At 45.3% G+C, this 23,830-nt stretch overlaps 1 pseudogene; it reads right to left on the bottom strand.

Annotated features, from left to right (window-relative positions):
- LOC120050712 overlaps positions 1-19,211 on the bottom strand; it is an 86,095-nt pseudogene extending 66,884 nt beyond the window's left edge.
- Positions 19,212-23,830: the final 4,619 nt, after the last annotated feature.

Here is a 23,830-nt window from a genome sequence, read left to right as displayed (position 1 = left end):
ACAGGACTAAGATCGAATCATACTACACTGGCTCTGAGTGTCACATTCGTTATAATGAATGGACCAAGGCGCAGCGTGCGTAGAGTTCCACATGTTTATTTAAATGAAACTCCCAGAAAACAATAAAGAAACAAACGAAACGTGAAGAAATGGAGTACTCACAGGCACTACACAAAAACAAGATCCCACAAGGCACAAAGGAGAAATGGCTGCCTAAATATGATCCCCAATCAGAGACAACGATAAACAGCTGCCTCTGATTGGGAACCATACCAGGCCAACATAGAAATATACTCACCTAGATGACCCACCCTAGTCACACCCCGACCTAACCAACATAGAGAATAAAAAGCTCTCTATGGTCAGGGCGTGACACTGAGGCTCGTCGGATGTGGCAGGGCTTGCAAACTATTACAGACTACAAAGGGAAGCACAGCAGAGAGCTGCCCAGTGACAAGCCTACCAGACAAGCTAAATAACTTCTATGCTCGCTTCGAGGCAAAGAACACTGAAACATGCATGAGAGCATCAGCTGTCCCAGGCGACTGTGTGATCACGCTCTCCGCAGCCGATGTGAGTAAGACCTTTAACAGGTCAACAGATTACCAGGACGTGTACTCTGAGATTGCGCTGACCAACTGGCAAGTGTCTTCACTGGCAATTTCAACTTCTCACTGTCTGAGTCTGTAATACCAATATGTTTCAAGCAGACCACCATAGTCCCTGTGCCCAAGAACACTACGGTAACCTGCCTAAATGACTACCGACCCATAGCACTTACGTCTGTAGCCATGAAATGCTTTGAAAGGCAGGTCATGGCTCACATCAACACCATTATCCCAGAAACCCTAGACCCACTCCAATTTACATACCGCACCAACAGATCCACAGATGATGCAATCTCTATTGCACTCCACACTGCCCTTTCACACCCGGACAAAAGGAACACCTATGTGAGAATGCATTAATTGAGTACAGCTTAGGTAAGGACCCTAAGGATCCTGGGACTAAACACCTCCCTCTGCAACTGGATCCTGGACTTCCTGACGGGCCGTCCCCCATGTGGTAAGGGAAGGCAACAACATATCCGCCACGCTGATCCTCAGGGGTGCGTGCTCATTCCCTTCCTGTACTCCCTGTTCACTCATGACTGCACAGCCAGGCACGACTCCAACACCATCATTAAGTTTGCCGATGAAACAACAGTGGTAGGCCTGATCACCGACAACGATGAGACAGCCTATAGGGAGGAGGTCAGAGACCTGACTGTGTGGTGCAAGGACAACAACCTCTCCCTCAGTGTGATAAAGACAAAGTAGATGATTGTGGACTACAGGAAAAGGAGGACCGAGCACACCCCCATTCTCATCGACGGGGCTGTAGTGGAGCAGGTTGAGAGCTTCAAGTTTCTTGGTGTCCACATAACCACCAAACTAACATGGACCAAGCACACCAAGACAGTCGTGAAGAGAGCACGACAAAACCTATTCCCCCTATGGAGACTGAAAAGATTTGGCATGGGTCCTCAGATCCTCAAAAGGTTTTACAGCTGCACCATCGAGAGCATCCTGACGGTTGCATCACTGCCTGGTATGGCAACTGCACGGCCTCCAACCGCAAGGCACTACAGTGGGTAGTGCGTACGGCCCAGTACATCACTGTGGCCAAACTTCCTGCCATCCAGGACCTCTATACCAGGCTGTGTCAGAGGAATGGCCTAAAAATTGTCAAAGACTCAAGCCACCCTAGTCATAGACTGTTCTCTCTGCTACCACACAGCAAGTGGTACTGGAGCGCCAAGTCTAGGTCCAAGAGGCTTCTAAACAGCTTCTACCCCCAAGCCATAAGACTCCTGAACTGCTAATCAAATGGCTACCCAGACTATTTGCATTGCGCTCTTCTACGCTGCTCCTACTCTCTGTTAGTATCTATGCATAGTCACTTTAATAACTACCTACATGTACATATTACCTCAATTACCTCGACACCGGTGCCGCCACACATTGACTCTGTACCGGCACCACCTGTATATAGCCCCGCTATTGTTATTTACTGCTGCTCTTTAATTATTTGTTATTATTATCTCTTACTTTTTTGTAGGTATTTTCTTAAAACGGCATTGTTGGTTAAGGGCGTGTAAGTAAGCGTTTCAATGTAAGGTCGACACCTGTTGTATTCTGCACATATGACAATTAACATTTGATTTGATTTGATACCTTTAAATAAAGGCAGGGGTGTGGATCAGAAAAACAGCTAGTACCTGGTGTGACCACCATTTGCCTCAAGCAGCACGACACATCGCCTTCGCATAGAGCTGATCAGGCTATTGATTGTGGCCTGTGGAATGTTGTCACACTCCTATTCAATGGCTGGGAACTGGAACACGCTGTCGTACAGTACCCGATGTCACAGGAAAGCCAAAAAGATTATTAAGGAAAACAACCACCCGAGCTTCTGCCTGTTCACCCCGTTACCATCCAGAAGGCGAGGTCAGTGCAGGTGCATCAAAGCTGGGACCAAGAGACTGAAAAATAGCTTCTATCTCAAGGCCATCAGACTGTTAAAAGGCCATCACTAACACAGAGAGGCTGCTGCCTAAACACAGACTTGAAATCATTGGCCAGTTTAATAAATGGATCACTAGTCACTTTAATATTTATTTAACTAGGCAAGTCAGTTAAGAACACATTCTTGTTTACAATGACAGCTTATTAACATTGGGTTAAGTGCCTTGTTCAGGTGCAGAACAACAGATTTTTACCTTGTCAGCTTGGGGATTCAATCTAGCAACCTTTCAGTTCCTGGCCCAACATTCGGCTACCTGCCTAGTTTATGTGTCTTGCGTTACTCATCTCATATGTAGATGCTATATTTTATACCATCTACTGCATCTTGCCTATGCCGCTCGGTCATTGCTCATCCATATATTTATATGTATGTATTCTTATTCCATTCCGTTACTTAGATTTGTGTGTATTAGGTAGTTGTGGAATTGTTAGATTGCTTGTTAGATATTGCTGCACTGCTGGAATTAGAAGCACAAGCATTTCGCTACACTCACAATAACATCTGCTAACCATGTGTATGTGACCAATAACATTTGATTTGATTTACACCTCGATCAAGAGCATCCCGAATATGCTCAATGGGTGACATGTCTGGTGAGTATGCAGGCCATGGAAGAACTGGGACATTTTCAGCTTGCAGGAATTGTGCACAGATCCTTGCGACATAGGGCTGTGCATTATCTTGCTAAAACATGAGGTGAAGAAGCAGATGAATGGCACAACAATGGGCCTCAGGATCTCATCACGGTATCTCTGTGCATTCAAATTGCCATCGATAAAATGCAATTGTGTTCATTGTCCGTAGCATATGCCTGCCCATACCATAACCCCACCACCACCATGGGGCACTCTGTTCACAAAAATGACATCAGCAAACCGCTCACACACACAACATCATACACGCTGGTTGCCATGTGCCTGGTACAGTTGAACCGGTGATTCATCCGTGAAGAGCATACTTCTCCAGCATGTCAGTAGCCAATGAAGGTGCGCATTTACCCACTGAAGTTGGTTACGACGCCGAACTGCAGTCAGGTCAAGACCCTGGTGAGGACGATGAGCACACAGATGAGCTTTCCTTCGGTTGTGCAAACCCACAGTTTCATCAGCTGTCCAAGTGGCTGGTCTCAGACAATCCCGCAGGTGAAGAAGCTGGATGTGGAGGTCCTATGCAGGCGTGGTTGCACGTGGTCTAAGGTTGTGAGGCCGGTTGGACGTACAGCCAAATTCTCTAAAACGACGTTGGCGGCGGCTTATGGTAGAGAAATTAACATTCAGCTCTCTAGGAACAGCTCTGGTGGACATTCCTACAGTCAGCATGCCAATTGCATACTCCCTCAAAACATGAGACTCCTGTGGCATTGTGTTGTGTGACAAAACTGCACATTTTGGAGTGGCCTTTTATTGTCACCAGCACAAGGTGCACATGTGTAATGATCATACTGTTTAATCAGCTTCTTGATATGCCACACCTGTCAGGTTGATGGATTATCCTGGCAAAGGAGAAATGCTCACTAACAGGGATGTAAACAAATTTGTGCACACAATTTGAGAGAAATAAGCTATTTCTGTGTATGAAACATTTCTGGGAATTTTTATTTTAGCTCATGAAACATGGGACTAACACTTTACATGTTGCTTTAATGTTTTTGTTCAGTGTTCATACACAAACTCACATATACACACCGGTCCTCTGACCAATTGCAGAGAACATTCCAAATTGGAAAGAAAACTCATGCCTTTAGAGGCCATGCAGCTCAGTACTCATCTCTAAAACAAAAGCAATTTAGGTCAAAAAAGTACATATTAACAAAGGAAATGGAAGGACTAATTGTACAGGTAAATAGCAATAAAAACTGTACCATAGAGGCACAGAATAAGTTAGAGGAAAAACAGGAAGAAATGGAGGAACTTATTCAAGACATATCTAGTATAATATACTATAAAAAAATATGTGAACTGGATGGAATATGGGTAAAAATTCTACGATCTTTTTTTTATTGAAACTTGTTACAAGTGATGGAGTCACCCATGATTCACCAAGTGATATTTTGAAAGAGGAAGCAAAGTACTTTAAGCATATGTTTTCGTTTCAGTCTCCTTCATCTCCACTAACTGAAGATAATTGTATGGATTTTTTTTCTATTAATACTGTAAAATTAACAGCTGTACAGAAAGAGTCATGTTAAGGCCAAATTACAGAGGAGGAACATCTTGATGCAATTAAAGGCTTACGTCTGGGATAACTCCAGGGTTGGATGGCATACCAGTGGAGGTATACCACACCTTTTTTGATATATTCAGAGGACCGTTATTAGCACGTTTTAACCACTCCTACAAAAATAGTAGATTATCAGATACTCAACAAGAAGGTCTGATTTCATTATTACTGAAACAGGATCCAAGTGGTAAATAGAAAGATCTGGTCCATTAAAAACATTTGAGGCCCCTTACACTTTAGTGGTGTGATGTAAAGATTCTAGCAAAATGCATTGCGCATATAATTAAAAAGGTATTGTCGGATATTATTCATCCTAATCAGACAGGTTTTTTTTACATGGTCAATACATTAGAGACATTATATGACAAGTACTGGAAACAATAGAACACTATAAAAAAATCTGAGAAACCAGGCCTGGAACATTGCAATTTGGGTTAAAGTAATGTACAGTATAGTAACCCTAGGTGTAAAATAGTGAATAATGTCTACTTCTCAGAAAGTATTAATTAAACTGTCAAGAGGAGTAAAACAAGGTTGTCCACTATCAGTATATCTATTTTTTATAGCCATCGAAATGTTAGCTATTAAAATCAGATCCAACAATAATATCAAGGGGTTAGAAATCAAGGGCTTGAAAACAAAGGTGTCATTGCACACTGATGATGAATACTTTCTTTTAAATCCACAATTTGGATCCCTCCACAGCCTCAGAGGATCTAGATACTTTTTCTAACCTCTCTGGATTACAACCAAATTATGATGTGTACTATATTAAATATAACTGTTACATTTACCGTGTAGTTTACCAATAAAATGGTCTGACAGGGATGTGGACAAACTCTGTAAAGATATCACAAAAGAAAGAAATTCTCACTACAATGCATTTTAATAGAAAGTTAGATACAATTTTGCTACCATGGAAAGGAAAATAATTGTCTATTTGTGAAAAAATCACCCTGATTAACTCTTTAGTCATATCCCAGTTTGCCTATTTGCTTATGGTCTTGCCTACACCTAGCGACCTGTTTATTAACTTATATTAACTTATATGAGCAAAAAAGATTCCATTTTATTTGGAATGGCAAGCCAGACAATTTATATAATTAATATGAATTCGGAAGACATAACTTATTAATTACTAAAGCATTAGACCTCTCACTTAAGGTGTCATTCATACAAAAGTTATACTTAAATCCGAACTGGTTCTCTAGCAGATTAGTAATAATGTCTCACCCCATGTTCAAGAATGTCCTTTTACCCTTTATTCAGATTACAACCTCATACTTTCAGTTATTTGAAAATTAAATAATCTCCAAAATGTCGCTATTTTTAAACAAGTAAGTCTGCAATTTCAGTTTAATCCACCACAAAAGACAAAACAAAAAATACAACACATTTTGTGATTAAACTCAAGTGGAAGGGGAAAAAGTAAGGAACTTGTCTGCAGAACCTGCATTAAAGACCAAAATTGGTTTAAAGAAAATTGTGATAAATAAAAAAAGTATACCAGTTTTATTTAATTATTTATTAAGGACCAAAAAAATCGACCATATAGATTGCAAAATAGTTGGGAAGAGATTTTTGATGTACCGGTTCCATGGCACCTGGTTTATGAACTGATACACAAAACAAGGCCAGATTCAAAACTTTTTCAATTTAAATTATTAAACAAAATTCTTGCAACCAATATAATATTATATATGGGGGTCTCTTTTGCTGCGAAGAGACCGAATCATTAGATCATTTGTTTTGGTACTGTCCATATGTAGCTTGTTTTTGGTCGCAGGTCAAGGAATGGTTGAAGAAGTGGAGATAACTCTGCAGATGTTGTAGCACTACTGGGTGATTTGAAAAGTCATAGTCAATCGATCAATAATTTAATAATACTTTTTGCAAAAGTGTTTATCTTTCATTTACAATCTGAAGAAACTATGAGAATAGAAAGATTGGGAACTTCTATGAAACATCACAGCACACTTGATCAATATATGGCAAATATACTTTTTTTATGGTGTTAAGAGATAGATGGGAGGGGTTGATGGTAGCTGAAGGATGGAACAAAAACAAACAAAACAAACAAAACATAACTATTGTAAAATACACAGTGTCCGTAAAATTTATATAGTATGTATAAACTGGAAGTAGAAGCCTAAGTGTTGTTATCTATTAGTTTAATCCAATTATGGAAAGGAAAGGGAGGGGGGTTATGCGAAAATAATAAAGGAAAATATACTGTATTTCAAAAAGATATATATAGTGCATTCGGAAAGTATTCAGACCCCTTGACTTTTACCACATTTTGTTACGTTACAGCCTTATTCTAAAATTGATTAAATATATTTTTTTCCCTCATCAATCTACACACAATACTCCATAATGCCAAAGCAAAAACAATTTTTTAGAAATGTTTGCAAATTTATATATATACCCAAAAAATGAAATATGACATTTACATAGGTATTCAGTCCCTTTACTTAGTAATTTGTTGAAGCACCTTTGGCAGCAATTACAGCCTTGAGTCTTCTTGGATATGATGCTAAAAGCTTGGCACACCTGTATTTGGGGAATTTCTACCATTCTTCTCTGCTGATCCTCTCAAGCTCTGTCAGGTTGGATGGGGAGCGTTGCTGCACAGCTATTTTCAGGTCTTTCCAGAGATGTTCGATCTGGATTAAGTCCGGGCTCTGGAATGGCCGCTCTTTGTCCCAAAGCCACTCCTGCGTTGTCTTGGCTGTGTGCTTAGGGTCACTCTCCTGTTGGAAGGTGAACCTTCGCCCCAGTCTGAGGTCCTGAGCGCTCTGGAGCAGGTTTTCATTAAGGATCTTTCTGTACTTTTTACGGTTCATCTTTGCCTCAATCCTGACTAATCTCACAGTCCCTGCCGCTGATAAACATCCCCACAGCATGATGCTGCCACCATCATACTTCTCCATAGGGATGGTGACAGGTTTCCTCCAGACGTGACGCTTGGCATTCAGGCCAAAGAGCTCAGTCTTGGTTTCATCAGACCAGAGAATCTTGTTTATCATCATCTGAGAGTCTTTAGGTGACTTTTGGCAAACTCCAAGTGGACTGTCATGTGCTTTTTACTGAGAAGTGGCTTCCATCTGGCCACTCTACCATAAAGGCCTGATTGGTGGAGTGCTGCAGAGATTGTTGTCCTTCTGAAAGGTTCCCCCATCTCCACAGAGGAACTCTAGAGTTCTGTCAGAGTGACCATTGGGTTCTCGGTCACCTCCCTGACCAAGGCCCTTCTTCCCCGATTGCTCAGTTTGACTCTAGGAAGAGTCTTGGTGGTTCCAAACTTCTTCTATTTAAGAATGATGGAGGACACTGTGTTCTTGGGGACCTTAAATGCTGCAGACATTTTTTGGTACCCTTCCCCAGATCTGTGCCTCAACACAATCCTGTCTCGGTCCTTTGACCACATGGCTTGGTTTTTGACCTGACATGCACTGTCAACTGTGGGACATTATATAAACAGGTGTGTGCCGTTCCAAATCATTCCAATCAATGGAATTTACCACAGGTGGACTCCAATCAAGTTGTAGAAAAATCTTGAGGATGATCAATGGAACAGGATGCACCTGAGCTCAATTTCGAGTCTCATAGCAAAGGGTCTGAATACTTATGTAAATAAGGTACCAGTTTTTTATTTTTAAAACATTTGCAAACATTTCTAAAAACCTGTTTTCTATTTGTCGTTATGGGATATTTTGGTAGATTGCTGAGGACTTTTATTTAATTTAATAAATCTTAGAATAAGGCTGTAAAGTAACAAAATGTGGAAAAAGTGAAGGGGTCTGAATACTTTCCAAAGGCACTGTATAATTTACCCCCAAAAATATGGTGGAATTGGAAATATAAATACAGACAATTACATCGATGGAAGCTACCATCTATCTGCAATATTGAAGCTGATCTACCCACCACCTGAAAATAATAAATAATAATAAAGTAAACCCATGGACATACTTTGTGATGACATCCTCTAATGGCATCATTTGCACATTGGACTCTTCTGTACTGAGGCTCAGAATACAAAAAAACAACACTACTTGTGCCTTGAAGCAATAACAAACCATGCTCTTACAATTGTGTACATTTGACATAAGGATTACAGAGGCTAGATATGTCAACTGGCCCATGTCACAACTGAGCAAAGCAAGACAAACTGCTTGCAACCTTTTTATGTCAGTGGGAAACTTGAGTAGGCCTGATCCCGAGATGTTTTTGGTTTGATCCAGTGAACCCTCGCTGCAGTTACTAGGGCTTCTTATATAAGAACTGGGTGGAGTAGGAAAATTAAATGAATTCCAAATGTAGCACTTCATCACACATTCTTGTACATTTACACACTGAAAAATGTATTCTGCCAAAGTAACCAGTCCCTCTCTTTATGGGGTCAACCAAGGGTGGTGCATGTGAACTCTGACCTTTGGTATGTCTCTGGTCGTCCGGTTATGACAAGTGGAAGGGGAATCTTGACCATATCTCTCTGTGTGACACATCAGTGACTTATGTTTGATATTGTTTGCAGGACAAAGGACAAGTCATCATTCAATAGGCTACAGTATATCTTACCTTTGTGTGTTCAAACAAGCTGATCTGAAGACAGACTAAATGTCTTTCACCCTCGAAAGCTCTTCTCTCTTTCTTTTCTTCTCTTCTTTCTTTCTTCTCTCGGTCGTCCGGCGGTGTTTTGGTTTAGGGTGTGCACTTCCATTTGCTGCGCCTACCATGTCTCAAGAGGTCTCAACTAGCTAACCTTCTTTATTTAAACTAATTAAGCACAGTCAGTGTGTGTGCTTGCATGCGTGTGTGTAAGTGTGTGTGTGTGTGCACAGTAGGAACAATGTACTTCATCCAGTAGGTCTGTTGTGCATGTTAACGTAGGTCTCTGTGTGTGTGTTCCTGTACGTTTTTGATGAAACAATGTATGTGTCAGTATGTGTCGCACTACAAGCTACTTACAGGCCCTTCCTACAGGACCTGTAACACAATAAACAGAGCTTGAGGAAGGGAGATGGAGTGGAGGGAGTGGAGGCATGAGGATGGGTGTGGTTGCCAATGTTTCCTATAATCCACTTTAGCACCCCCAGGCCACAGCCTTCTTTCTACGAAACATGTTACAGGAGGGCTGGGGAGGAACCAATGTATATTGCTTCCTGTTCCCGATCCCTCATGAAGGACATTCCCGGCCTCTCTCTTTAACCAGATGGTTTAATTTTGACCCTTACACACTCCCCATAACACCATACTAAGCAGGGCTGGTGTCAATTCCATTTCAATTAGTCCGTTTAAGAAGAACACTGAAATTCCAATTTCCTTACTTTTCAATGTGGCAGGTAGCCTAGTGGTTAGAGCATTGGACTAGTAACCGAAAGGTTGCAAGATCGAATCCCCAGGCTGACAAGGTAAAAAAATCGGTCGTTCTGCCACTGAACAAGGCAGTGTTCTTACTGTTCCTAGGCCGTCATTGAAAATACGAATTTGTTCTTAACTGACTTGCCTAGTTAAAAAAATATAAAATAAATGCTTTTCAATGAGGAAAATGTGGAATTGGAATCTGGTTTACTTTCTAAATTGACTAGAACTGACATTGATTTGATCCCAACCCTGATACTCAGTAGCTTACATACTTGAAACTAGCTGCTACACCCTATAGGCACTTGTGTCACTAGGCTTAAGCAATATGGCGAATATTCCATCTCGTCAAATTCCATCAAGTTAGATCAAATCAGAGGGATAGGTGTAGCTACTACCATATTGCTTATACCAATCCCATTCTTTCAGAGCTACACAAGTACCAAGAGGGCTAGGGGCTAGTGGCTAAGGGCTGTTTCTGGATAGGGCCACTGACTCACTTGGCTGAAGAGGAGCCAAAAGCATTCATGTAGTGTAATGTAATGTAATAGACAGAACAGGGCAAGGAGTCCAGCCTCATGCAGTGAAACACAGCAGATACACAGAAGGCAGCTCTGATGTCATGTGAGGTGTGCTACACTCGTGAGGCCCCTCCTGCCGGGGCAATCATTACTAGTTACCTCGGCACAGTGAGTTTTTCCCCATACATACCAGGAAACGAGGCTACAAGGAAACACACCGAAGGACTCCATTGTGTGCTGAATGCATACATGGTTTGCATCAAACGTGCTTTTGAGTGAAACTATCTAAGATTTGTTTCTTTCTTGTTTCTGCTATTTCTGTGTGGAATCCGATGTAAAAAATAAGGAAGTAATTACCTGAGCCGAGTGCTCTGCAAGGTTGGATTTTTATGGCTGTTTAATGTATTTACGACAACAGCTGTTTACAATTGGGAGCAAAATGAAACCGTTGGCATATCAAATCTCTTTTTTGCCAAAAGAGGAATAAAGTCCCCAAACCACTTTGATTAGCGATGAAATAGCATGGGGATGTCACTTGTTAGCGATAATGCTATGTGTGTTAAAATAGTTTATTTTAGTTTTATTGGAATCCTTTAAGAAATCACTAACTTCCTGAGTGGTAAAACGACACTTTATGTTGAATAAATACAACTTTATTGTCCATGACTCCAATGTAAACGGAAATCTGTTACCAAGCTGTCATTGCTGCTTCACAAATGTTGCGGAGTAGCTCTCATGGAAAATTACATAGAATTGAATTTAACAGTCACTCAATGTCAACTGGTGCTCTATAGACACTGTAAACACAGCTCTAATCAATGCAGTGTTTAACAGAGATGGTAGATAGTGGACATCATGCCAGGTCTATGTTACACCCTCTGACAAACAATTCCTCTGACCCTGTTAGCCTGATGAGTGATAATGTGTATGACACACACACACACACACACACACACACAAACACACATACACAATACCCCCCCCCCCCCCCAAGCAAACACACACACACTCTGTCACTGTCAGTATTGCCAGAAGTGACAAGGCCCATCAACACTTAATAAACCGGAGTGTGCCATGATGACAAGGGTTGACTGTAAATGCTCTTGTCTCCGTCCCTAATGGCACCCTATTTCCTACAAAGTGTACTACTTTTGACCAGAGACCTATGGTCCTGTTCAAAAGTAATGCAGTATAAAGGGAATCGGGTGCCATTTGGGATGGAGACAAGATCAATTACAGCAAACCGCATCTCTTTACACTGATCATCATTATTCAGTGATGACATCACCCCAATCAAGCGAGAAACCTCACTGTGGGGAAATGTGCTTTATCTCCCATCATAGACGTTGTTAATTCATCATCACTGCCAGGGAATGAAAACACCACCAGTCATATTAACTTTAACACAATAGGTGCTATGAGTGTTTTCAGTTGCTCACTGAAGAGATGGTTTGTTTCTTATCCTGGCATGCTTCCTTTAGAATCTCCCTCTTTGAGTGGTTCTCAAGTACTGGCCTGTTGGGCACTGGCATCGAGGTCAGATGCACACAGAGAGAGAGATGGTGACCCCCTGGCAGAGAGACAGACAGATATTGGCCTACAAGGCGAGGCTTTGTCCGCTGCCACAGCTTACTGCAGAGAGCTACAGTAGAGACTAGAGAGAGGCTACTGTCTGAGTGAGTGAGTGAGTGAGTGAGTGAGTGAGTGAGTGAGTGAGAGAGAAACACGTCAGAAATCAGCTCAATGTAAATGAAGAATCCATAGAATCTAACCACTTCTGGGTAAATTGGAACACACAAAGACAACAACACAAAGATTTATCTATTCAAAATGGAGATTTGTAGATAAACCACTTCTCCAATCTCTCTCCAACCCAAAAAAGGCCTGTGATGTTGATGGTATCCTACATAAAATGATAAAATATACAGACCACAAATTCCAATTGACTATACTTAAACTCTTTAACATCATCCTCAGCTTTGGAATCTTCACCAATGTTTGGAAACAAGGACTGATAACCCCAATCCACAAAAGTGGAGACAGATTTGACCCCAATAATTACTGTGGGGTTTGCATTAACAGCAACCTTGGGAAAATCCTCTGCATTATTATTAGCAGACGTTTACATTTCCTCAGTGAAAACAATGTACTGAGCTAATGTCAAATTGGCTTTTTACCAAATGACCATACGACAGACCACGTATTCAACCTGCACAACCTAATTGACAAACAAACAAACCAAAACAAAGGCAAAGTCTTCTCATGCTTTGTTGATCTCAAAAAAGCTTTTAACTCAATTTGGCACGAGGGCCTGCTATACAAATTGATGGAAAGTGGTGTTGGGGGAAAAACATACGACATTATAAAATCCATGTACACAAACAACAAGTGTGCGGTTAAAATAGGCAAAAAACACACATTTCTTTACACAGGGCCATGGGGGCAGGGATGCAGCTTAAGGGATTCAGCTTAAGCCCCACCCTTTTCAACATGTACACTACCGTTCAAAAGTTTGGGGTCACTTAGAAATGTCATTGTTTTTGAAAGAAAAGCACATTTCCCCCCCCCCATTTAAAATAACATCAAATTGATCAGAAATACAGTGTAGATATTGTTCATGTTGTAAATTACTATTGTAGCTGGAAATGGCTGATTTTTAATGGAATATCTACATAGTCGCACAGAGGCCCATTATCAGCAACCATCACTCCTGTCTTCCCAATGGCACGTTGTGTTAGCTAATCCAAGTTTATCATTTTAAAAGGCTAATTGTGTCACGTTCCTGACCTGTTTTCCTTTTTCTTGTATTTATTTAGTTGGTCAGGGCGTGAGTTGGGTGGGTTTGTCTATGTTTGATTTTCTATGTTGGGATGCTTGTGTTCGGCCGGGTATGATTCTCAATCAGAGACAGCTGTCAATCGTTGTCCCTGATTGAGAATCATACTTAGGCAGCCTGGGTTTCACGTGTGTTTTGTGGGTGTTTGTATCTCGTGTCAGTGTTCGTGCCACACGGGACTGTTTTCGGTTTGGTTACGTTTGTTGTTTTGTGTCTTGAAGTGTTCTGTTTTACTTTCATTAAATAATGAACACTAACCACTCTGCGTGTTGGTCCGATCCATGCTCCTCCTCGTCTGAGGAGGAGAACGACTATGACAGCCGTAACAGAAACACCCACCACCAATGGACCAAGCGGAGTGGAGAAGGGCGGCAACAGCAGCGGAAAAAAACCCAGGACTCCTGGACTTGGGAAGAGATTCTGGACGGCAAAGGACCCTGGGCTCAGCCAGGGGAATATCGCCGTCCCAAGGCAGAGTTGGAGGCAGCGAAGGCAGAGAGGCGCTGGTATGAGGAGGCAGCGCGGCGACGCGGTTGGGAGCCCGAGAGTCAGACCCAAAAATTTCTTGGGGGGGGGCACACGCGGAGTATGGCAAAGCCGGGTAGGATACCTGAGCCAACTCCCCGTGCTTACCGTGGAGTGAGAGGGCGTCGTACTGGTCAGACACCGTGTTATGCGGTAAAGCGCACGGTGTCCCCAGTACGCGTGCTTAGCCCAGTGCGGGCTATTCCACCTCGCCGCACTGGTAGGGCTAGGTTGGGCATCGAGCCGGGTGCCATGAATCCGGCCCAACATATCTGGCCTCCAGTACGTCTCCTCGGGCCGGCGTACATGGCACCAGCCTTACAGATGGTGTCCCCGGTTCGCCAGCATAGCCCAGTGCGGGCTATTCCACCTCGCCGCACTGGCAGGGCTACGGGGACCATTCAACCTGGTAGGGTTGGGGAGGCTCGGTGCTCAAGAGCGCGTGTCCTCCTTCACGGTCCGGTATACCCGGTGCCACCTCCACGTACCAGTCCTCCGGTGGCAGCCCCCCGCACCAGGCTGTCTCTCCGGGTTCTCTCTCCAGCTGCTCCCACCTGTCCAGCGCTGTCAGAGCCTTCCTCCTCTCCAGCGCAGCCTGAGTCTGAACTGTCTGCCTGTCCAGCGCTGTCAGAGCCTTCCTCCTCTCCAGCGCAGCCTGAGTCTGAACTGCCTGCCTTCCCAGCGCTGTCTGAACTGCCTGCCTTCCCAGCGCTGTCTGAACTGTCTGCCTGCCCAGCGCTGCCCGTCTGTCCTGAGCCTTCAGAGCCGTCTGCCAGACAGGATCCGCCAGAGCCAGCCAGCCAGGACCAGCCAGAGCCGTCCAGCCAGGACCAGCCAGAGCCGTCCAGCCAGGACCAGCCAGAGCCGTCCAGCCAGGACCAGCCAGAGCCGTCCAGCCAGGACCAGCCAGAGCCGTCCAGCCAGGACCAGCCAGAGCCGTCCAGCCAGGATCCGCCAGAGCCGTCCAGCCAGGATCCGCCAGAGCCGTCCAGCCAGGATCCGCCAGAGCCGTCCAGCCAGGATCCGCCAGAGCCGGCCAGCCAGGATCCGCCAGAGCCGGCCAGCCAGGATCCGCCCCTCAGTCCGGAGCTGCCCCTCAGTCCGGAGCTGCCCCTCAGTCCGGAGCTGCCCCTCAGTCCGGTGCTGCCCTTTGGTATAGTGGGATTGACATGGAGGGTGGCCATTGGGAGGAGGCCACGGAAGCGGGGTTTGACTATGGTGGGGTGGGGACCACGACCAGCGCCAGAGCCGCCACCGTGGACAGACGCCCACCCAGACCCTCCCCTAGAGTTTATGCTGGTGCGCCCGGAGTTTGCACCTTAAGGGGGGGGGTTATGTCACGTTCCTGACCTGTTTTCCTTTATCTTGTATTTATTTAGTTGGTCAGGGCGTGAGTTGGGTGGGTTTGTCTATGTTTGATTTTCTATGTTGGGATGTTTGTGTTCGGCCGGGTATGATTCTCAATCAGAGACAGCTGTCAATCGTTGTCCCTGATTGAGAATCATACTTAGGCAGCCTGGGTTTCACGTGTGTTTTGTGGGTGTTTGTATCTCGTGTCAGTGTTCGTGCCACACGGGACTGTTTTTGGTTTAGAATAGAAAGTTGTGCAACTAGAATAGAAAGTTGTGCACCGGGCCTCCCACTCCTCTTTCTATTCTGGTTAGAGCCAGTTTGATGTTATTTTAATGGACCAAAAATTAGCTTTTCTTTTAAAAACAAGAACATTTCTAAGTGACCCCAAACTTTTGAATGGTAGTGTATATCAACGAATTGGCGAAGGCACTAGAATAGTCTGCAGCACCCTGCCTCACCCTACTAGAATCAGAAGTTAAAGGTCTACTCTTTGCTGATGATCTGATGGTTCTGTCCCCAATCAAGGAGGGCCTACAGCAGCACCTAGATATTCTGCACAGATTCTGTCAGACCTAAGCCCTGACAGCATATCTCAGTAAAACAAAAATAATGGTGTTCCAAAAAAGTACAGTACCAGGACCACAAATACAAATTCCATCTAGACACGGTTCCCCTAGAGCACACAAAAAATGATACACACCTCGGCCTAAACATATTAATGTAATTATCTGTCACGTTCTTGACCTTATTTCCCTTGTTTTGTCTTTATTTAGTATGGTCAGGGCGTGAGTTGGGGTGGGCAGTCTATGTTATTTGTTTCTATGTTTAGGTTTGTTAGTTTGGCCTAATATGGTTCTCAATCAGAGGCAGGTGTTTGTCATTGTCTCTGATTGGGAACCATATTAAGGTAGGCTGTTTTCAATGTTTGTTGGTGGGTGATTGTTGCCGTGTCTGTGTTTGTTCGCCACACGGTACTGTTTTCGTTCGTTTGTTCACGTCGTTTATTGTTTTGTATTTTGTCAAGTGTTTTTCGTCTTCGTTGCTATAATTAAAATATGTATTCAAACCACGCTGCGCTTTGGTCCGATCCTTGCTCCTCCTCAGACGAGGAGGAAGACGAGCGTTACATTATCAAAATCCAGAAAAGAGACATTCAATTCTACAACCACCTAAAAGGAAGCGATTCCCAAACCTTCCATAACAAACCATCACCTACAGAGAGATGAACCTGGAGAAGAGTCCCAGCAAGCATGGCCCAGTTTCACAAAACCTCCTTAAGAAGAATTTCTTCTTATCTGCCATTTCTTCCTTAACTATAGACTCAAGAAAGTTAAGCAAAGTTGCTATTCCTCAAAAAGGCCCTTTAAATGTTCTTGTGCTATTTCTTATGTTTCTCTAAAAAGTTAAGAAGAAATTAGATTATTGAAAATAAAGTTATTTGTTCTTAATTCCAAGATAGCTAAACCCTTGTCTTAAACTCAAGGCAGTGAGAGAAAAAGCTCATGAAAGCAGTTGAACATTCACTCAAACTTCATCTGAAGGTTTCAGTATTGATTATTTTAAACCCAAGAACATGTTTTAGAATAGTAATCTCAGTAAGAAATATGCTAACATGATTGCTATTGCTAGCTAGTTAAAACAGTTGCCTAGCAACAAATATCTTCAGAAGATTTGAGAAGTTTGTGAGAAAATCTAAATATTTTGTGATTAAGGGCCCTGGTCATGAGGCAAACAGACCCACCAAACACAAACAGACCCCACAGAGCCCCAGGACAGCAACACAATTAGACCCAACCAAATCATGAGAAAACCAAAATATAATTCCTTGACACGTTGGAAAGAATTAGCCAAATAACTAAGCAAACTAGAATGCTATTTGGCCCTAAACAGAGAGTACACAGTGGCAGAATACCTGACCACTGGGGCAATGGTACAGGACGGCAGGCAGGCTCAGGGTCAGGGCAGGCATAGCGTTCAAACCCGGGAAAACTAGAAAAACAAGTACTATAGACAATACAGGAGCAAGGGGAAAAATGCTGGTAGGTTTGATGAGCAAAACTAACTGGCAACGCACAAACAGAGAACACAGGTATAAATACACAGGGGATAATGGGGATGATTCAACCCACACCAGCTGCTGGCTCCAGATGTTGGGGTTGGCGGAGACCAGGCAGCGCAGAGTAGTCTCTAGGTCCTGGTTCGCTCACTCCGACTGGCCATTGGACTGGGGGTGGACAGGCTGGCCGACGACCCAATGAGGGTGCAGAATGCCTTCCAGAACTGGGACGAGAACTGAGGACCCCGGTCGGAGACTATGTCTACTTGTAGTCCATGGATCCAGAAGACACGCTGCACCATGAGCTGGGGCATCTCTTCGGCAGAGGGTAGTTTGGGGAAAGGAATGAAGTGGGAAAACCGATTCACCACGGTCAGGATGGCGGTGTTGCCATCAGACGGGGGAAGACCCGTGACAAAGTCCAGGGAGATGTGAGACCAGGGACGGTGAGGGACAGGCAGAGGTTGGAGGAGACCAGCTGGAGCTTGCTGAGGAGTGTTGTTCTGTGCACAAACCGTGCAAGCGGCGACGACGCAGACACGTTGGGGACCATGGTAGGCCACCAAAAGCGCTGTCACAAAAAAGCCAGGGTCCGACGGGAGCCCGGGTGGCAGGTAAGCCTTAATGAGTGGGCCCACTCCAGGACCACGGAGCAGACGTTGTCAGGAACGAACATCCGATTCTCAGGGCCCCCTCCCCAGGTTCAGCTGGGAACGCTACACCTTACGGACCTGCTTCCCTATTCCCCAGCTGAGTGCCCTCACCAGGCACAAAGTGGGAAGGATGGTCTCAGGTTCCTGGGTTGTAGTTGTGGGGCTATAGTGGCTTGACATTCTTGGATCCCGGCCGGTACGAGAGGGAGAAGTTGATCCGTGTGAACAGCAGGGCCCATCTGACTTGCCTGGAGTTGAGGCGCTTGGCGGTGTGGAGATTCTCCAGGTTCTTGTAGTCGGTCCACACGATGAACGGATGTTCCGCCCCCTCCAGCCTGTGCCTCCATTCCTCCAACGCCATCTTCACCACGAGAAGCTCACGATTCCCCACATCATAGTTATTTTCTGTGGCATTGAGGCAATGGGAGAAGAAGGCGCAGGGATGTAGCTTGTGGTCCAAGGCAGAACGCTAGGACAGAACAATCCCCACTCCGACATCTGAAGCATCGGTCTCCACCACGAACTGACAGGATGGGTCAGGATAAACCAAGATGGGAACTGTGGTGAAGCGATGTTTGAGGTCCCGGAACACCCGGTCAGCAGCTGGAGACCATCTGAACGGAACCTTGGGCGAGGTGAGTGCTGACAGGGGGGAAGCCAGGGTGCTGTAACCCCGGATAAAGCGATTGAAGTTGGTGAACCCCAGGAAGGCCAAATGGCATGACCAGATACTCGTAGTGACCGCTGATTGTGTTGAAGGCGATCTTCCACTCGTCCCCTTCCCGTATCCGCACCAGGTGGTAGGTATTCCGTAGATCCAGCTTGGAAAACACGGTGTCCCCCTGGAACGGCTCGAAAGCTGAGGAGACGAGGGGTAGCGGGTAGCGGTTCTTCACCGTTATGTTGTTGAGACCCCGGTAGTCGAAGCATGGGCACAGGTTCTTGTCCTTCTCCTCCACAAAGAAGAACCCGGCGGGAGAAGAAGAAGGTCGGATGAATCCTGCAGCTAAGGAGTCCCCAATGTTGGTCTTCATTGCCTTGGTCTCTGGTCCCGATAGAGAGTCGTCCCAGGGGCGGAGTCGTGCTAGGGAGAAGGTTATTCCCGCAGTCATAAGGTCGGTGCAGCGGGAGTGAAGTGGCCCGGGCCTTGTTGAACACCTCCTGGAGGTCATGGTACTCTGTGGGAATGGCGGAGAAGTCCGGGGCGACTTCCGAGCCCCCAGGAACACATCGCGGGGCAGGTTGTGCTGACTTCAGGCAATGGGCCTGGCAGAACGGGCTCCAGCCCATGATGGCACTAGTAGACCAGTTAATGAGGGGATTGTGTCGCTGGAGCCAGGAGAATCCCAATACCACAGGAATCTGAGGAGACTCAGGAACTGGATAGCCTCGCTGTGATTTCCTGACACACGTAGATTGATGGGAGTGGTGTTGTGGGTGACCCGGCCTATAGAGCGCCCGTCCAATGCTTTAACATCCATGGGAATGGAGAGGGGCTGAGTGGAGATGCCCAGCTTGGAAGCCAGGGTAGAGTCCAAAAAGCTCACATTGGCCCCAGTCGATGAGGACCCTGAGCGATCTCGCTATTACCGGTGAGCCTGGTTTTAGTGGACACAAAATGACCACGAGTCCCGCAATACAGGAAACTCTTGCTTTGGAGCCTGTGTAGCCATTCAGCTGGAGACAACCCAGCTCTGCCTAGTTGGATAGGCTCGGGAAGAGGTGGATCGACAGTCTTCGGTGACTCTCGGGGGATCTCGGGTAGCCTCGGCTTCTCTTGGCAACGGGGCCGTCGGAGACATCCGGCATGCCTCGGAGGCGAGGTAGAATCCTTGGACGGGCGAGTGCAATCGAATATCATCTCCCTCATTCATTCCCGTAGTCGCCCATCGATCCTGATGGTCAAGGCAATGAGGGAATCGCAATCTGTCTGTAGTTCCCAGGCTGCAAGCTCGTCCTTCACTTCCTCTGATAGTCCGTGTAGGATCATGTCGAACAGCGCTTCCGTGTTCCAGGCACTCTCTGCTACCGAACGTGCAGAAATCCACCGCATAATCTGCAACACTGCGGGATTCCTGCCGAAGCTGGAGTAGCTTCAGGGCAACCTCTCTCCCAGACTATGGGGCATCGAAAACCTTCTTGACCTCTACCACGAACTCCTCCAGACTGAAGCTGTTGTTCCCATACCGCTGTAGCCCAGGCAAGAGCCCTACCACACATCAGCGTGACGAGGTACGCTATCTTAGAGTGGTCCGAGGGCTGGAGGAGGACTGAAGCTCGATGAGGGCCTGACAGGTGCCCGGCTCTCCATCGAAGCATTCCGGGGGAGGTAAGCGGGGTTCCCGGGAAACTGGGATGACCGGTGAGGTGGCGCCGCTAACAGCTGGGCTACTGAGGGGCTGTGAGATTACCGTCGTGGTAAGCTGCCTTCCAGACAACCCACGGAATTGCTCCAGCAATGAGTTCAACGCTTGGTCATGGCGTTTGGTGAAGGTCTGGACCCCTTCCACAAGGCCACGAAGCAACTCCTCATGCCTACCAATGGTGGCTCCTTGGGAGGAGATGGTGTTGCGAAGCTGGTCCGAGTCTGCTGGGTCAGTCATGGCCAGTTCGTACTATCAGGTTCGAAGGTAAGACCCAGGTGCAGACAGTGTCAAAGTACTCTAACAAAAGTTTATTAAATCGAATACGGGATGGCAATAATGGGGAAGATGGGCGACACATGGAGGGGGGTGGAGACAATCACAAAGACAGGTGAAACAGATCAGGGTGTAACAGTATGACCATATTAGACATATATTTCCTTCTGATCATACAGACCCACAATGTTTTGATAAACTGGGTGAAATACCACAGTGTGCAATCACAGCAGCAGGATTTGTGGGCAACCAGTGGGAAATCAGTGAAGAACAAACACCATTGTAAACACAACCCATATACAGTGGCATGCGAAAGAATTCACCCCCCCTTGGCATGTTTCTTATTTTGTTGCTTTACATCCTGGAATTAAAATGGATTTTGGGGGGGTTTACACAACGGGCCTACCACTTTGAGGATGCAACATATTTTTTATTGTGAAATAAACAAGAAATAAGACAAAAAAACTGAAAACTTGAGCGTGCATAAATATTCACCCCCCCAAAGTCAATACATTGTAGAGACACCTTTAGCAGCAGTTACAGCTGCAAGTGTCAACGCTACAATGCAAGACTGGATTTCACAAGCCTGAGTGGTAACCACAAAGTATACAGTAGGACTCCAAAAGGTGTTTCTATAGCAACTCCTTCTGTCCGTGTGACATTGTACTTGGCTGATTGAGTGGTGGTATGACTGTGGTCATATGGCCAGAAGGATTGTTGTAATGGATAAATTGTTCCGGAAGCGCCCATGATTCCTATTGGAATCTAGCAGAAGTTGGCGGGGAGGATATGGACCCATAGGAGTTATGTCTACACTTCAGACTTTGGTTTGAGTCAATTCATCCGCCATTGTGCATACTGACTGTACTGTAAAATAAAGGGATACTAAGAACTTTTTCTGTTTTGAAATAATACTGTATACATAAACAACAATGGTCCATGTAGTCTTTAGTAGCAGGTTTAAATTCTCAAACTTTTGTGCAGGTCTTTGGAGAGTGGTCCGCCAGGAGGGTGGTACCTAAGAACCCAATTAGGCTCGTATCTGTTTCAGCTCAGCAGTTCTCTGTGAAGCTAAGCGCCAGACTCACTGTGGAGGGAGGGATTGAGAGAGAGAGAGAGAGAGAGAGAGAGAGAGAGAGAGAGAGAGAGAGAGAGAGAGAGAGAGAGAGAGAGAGAGAGATCCGGGCTAACAACCTGGGCTGTCATTAGGAGAGGAGGCTTGTCAACAAGACCAACATGCTCTATTAAGCAGAGCTCTCGCAGACACACATTCCTTTAATACCTCATATTATCCACACTATGGGAAGGTCTGGCATAGTTGGGCTAGCCATGGTAGCCAGTAACATGCTAATTGGCTATCTGGGTCTTTTGTCAAAACAACATGAACAGCTAGCATGGAATGGCTAACTGTCGTCGTGATTGCTGCGGTCTCAGTCAACACGGTTTGAGAGGCTTGTATGGAATTCAGACATCAGACAGCAACAGTTGTCTTTTCCCACCCTGACGAGTTGCAACGTTACAATGTTCTGGATGCCTCCTAGTGTTGCCCCAGTCAATTTCCCTCTCAGGATGTTGGCAAAGCGCTACAGTAACCATCTCTTTCCCAACAGGGTGTTGTACAGTTGGCAAGGCTAGTTCTCTCGATGTCACTGCGATTTCCTATCTTCCCCTTCTCTCCCTCCCTCTCTCTGCCTCATCTCCCTCTCGCTCCCTAGCTCTTTCGCCCTCTCTGGCTGGTGTTGAAAGGATGTCCTATCAGGGAGTTGCATTTGTCCTCTCCCCCTAACCCCTCATTCGGCCCTTCCTGTCCCACAGGCCCTGTCTGTATCTCTGTCCAGTCTGGGTGACAGACACATAAGCTCAGTGGGCTGGAATGTGTGGCGAAGTTCAGACAGCAAAACAATGCACTCACTTGGCACATAGTGGGTGCTCTGCATGTTAGAGCCAGCAGAAGAAAAGTGTAGAGAGATGGAGAGAGCGAGAGACAAACAGAGGGAGAAGCAGAAAGTTGGCGCTGGCTGGGCATCATGTGGGTGCAGAACTGTAGAAGAGAGAGAGAGGGATGCAGAGAGAAAAATGCAGAGAGGAAGAGGGGAAAAATAAGAGAGAGAATGAAATGAGAAAGATTGAGTGTAAGGAACACTGCCAGCGGACAGTGAGAGAGAGAGACAGAGAGAGACAGAGACAGAGACAGAGACAGAGAGAGAGACAGAGAGAGAGAGAGAGAGAGAGAGAGAGAGAGGAAAACACAGTGAGAGTGGAGAGCGAGAGGGAGAGGTATGCAGAGAGTCAGAGGGAGAGAAAGAGAGACTAGTGAGGCCAGAGAGAGATAGAGACTATCCCAAAAAAAGAAAGGGAAATGATCTCTGGAGAGTGACAGAAAAGTCATAACACCTCTGCAAGATAGGAGCGTTGCTATCCACATCACCCTGGGTTCCATCCCCACGTGTACGGTCCAAATATGTCAGCCTTAATTAGTGTTTTCAGAGCAATACAGAGTAATGTTTGGAGTAATTACACCCACACCCTTTCCTTCTGGGGGCAATACATTCCAGTCATCTCTCTATCAACAGCGTTTACTACAGTCTGTTGCGCTAATCCTATCTTTATTTTAGAATTTTTTTAAATGATTGTCAGCTGAAGCCACAAGTGAAAACAGGAAAACGTGGCTACCCAGAGGCATGGATCCAATCGCAGTGTGGCATTATTGCACTAGCGTTGCATGTTGAATTTTGTAAATGTATTTGCATGGTTAATAACATTGAGTCTTTTGTCAGTCTATTTGAGTCCTTTGACAGTCTAGCTATTCGAGAAAATGCATTGAAAATGCATTTAAAACAGCTGCACAAGGAAGATAGTTCTGTTCACAGCTAGTATTGAAATGCTACTTTTCAACAACCCCCCTTCACTTACTCCTTCCTCTATTCATTAGATGGAAATTCAAACTCCTCCCTTCTCATTCTATTCTATGAATGAGCTTCACTTCACTCCCGAAACCACAGACACGGTGAAGACCGTGGACCGCTGAAAGTGACAATGTCCTCTTTAAAAAAAACAGCCCGTCATCGTTCTGTCAGAGGGTGTCTGTTTGG

Source organism: Salvelinus namaycush, chromosome 7 (genome assembly GCF_016432855.1).
Source record: "Salvelinus namaycush isolate Seneca chromosome 7, SaNama_1.0, whole genome shotgun sequence".
NCBI lineage: Eukaryota > Metazoa > Chordata > Actinopteri > Salmoniformes > Salmonidae > Salvelinus > Salvelinus namaycush.
This window is presented reverse-complemented; position numbering and strand designations above follow the sequence as displayed.